Source organism: Octodon degus, unplaced genomic scaffold, assembly GCF_000260255.1.
Source record: "Octodon degus isolate 3935 unplaced genomic scaffold, OctDeg1.0 scaffold00211, whole genome shotgun sequence".
NCBI classification, from domain to species: Eukaryota; Metazoa; Chordata; class Mammalia; order Rodentia; family Octodontidae; genus Octodon; species Octodon degus.
The window spans coordinates 1,281,904-1,283,263 of record NW_004524787.1 but is presented as its reverse complement, the minus strand read 5'-3'; positions in this window follow the sequence as shown (position 1 = coordinate 1,283,263).

Here is a 1,360-nt window from a genome sequence, read left to right as displayed (position 1 = left end):
CTTCTGACCTTTGTTGTAGATCTTTGCTGTAGTTATAACCTTTGCACGTACTGAAGTTCAGGTGCAGCTCTACAAAGGTTGGACTTATCCAGCTGCGTCTGGCTTAGGTCTGACTGCTGTGCTCAGCTCCTTACCCCTGCTGCCCTTGAGGGTGAACATGTTGTGCCCCTGTGGAAAGATGTTCTGCTCCTGGACTAGCTGTTTGGATCTATCCTCTACACTCTCTGCATTGATTGCAACTGCAGGGTTACACCTCAGGCATGTATGCCAGGCCTCAGCTGTGCCTGGAGGGGCAAGGTGAAGTAGGGGAAAGAGGAAGCTCTCCCACACACTCACCGGACCTGGGCTAAGCCTGGGTCCAGGTGTTCCCAGAACACTGCAAAATTCCTACTCGGCAGGCGGTGTGGTTAGGTGCTGAGGATTGGTCGGGGCGCCCCAAGGTGGCGGGAGGGAGTCTAGCGCACTCTGCCCCTGGGCTGGGACTGGTCCTGCTGGCGCACTGTAGCAAAAAGCTCTCCACACACTCACTGGACCTGGGCTAGTACTGGGTCTGGAGGTTCCCGGAACTCGGCAGAAATTCCTACCTGGCGGGTGTTGGTGGGGAAGGTACTGCGGAGTGTTGGGGGCACCCGAGGGGGTGGGAGAGTGTCCGGCCCATGCTGCACCTGGGCTGGTACTGGTCCTGCCGGCGCAGGGTAGCAAGAAGCTCTCCACACACTCAATGGACCTGTTCTAGGACTGGGTCTGGGGGTTCCCGGAAGTCGGCAGAAATTCCTACTCAGCGGTTGTGGTGGGGAAGGTACAGCAGAGTGGTGGGGGATGGCCCGAGGGGGTGAGAGTGGGTCTGGCCCACGCTGTGCCTGGGCTGGGACAGGTCCCGCTGGCGCAGTGTAGCAGGAAGCTCTCCGCACATTCACCGGACCTGGGCTAGGACTGGGTCTCTGGATCAACTTTTTAAAAGGCTTCATCCTTCCAGTAGCTGTCACTGTAAAAGTGTGCATGGATGTTCATGTATTTATATGTCCTTCATTCTAAGGTGATTTATTAACATTGTACAAGCCAAACTTTGCTTAACAGCTTTTCTTTTAGCCAGGTGTGGTGGTGCACACCTGTAATCGCAACACTTGGGAGGCTGAGGCTAGAAGATTCTTGTGAGTTGGAGGCCAGACTGAGCCAAATAGTGAGTTCAAGGCATCCTGAACTACACTGTGGGACCCTGTCTCAAACCAAAAACAAAATAAAATGTCCTTTTTAAAAAATGTTGGGATGAAAAATACCTGTTCCTTATTATGCCGAAGATGTTTGAAATGCAGTGAGATAGTGAGGTTAAGCTTGATAGCCTAAATCGTTTGATAATAAC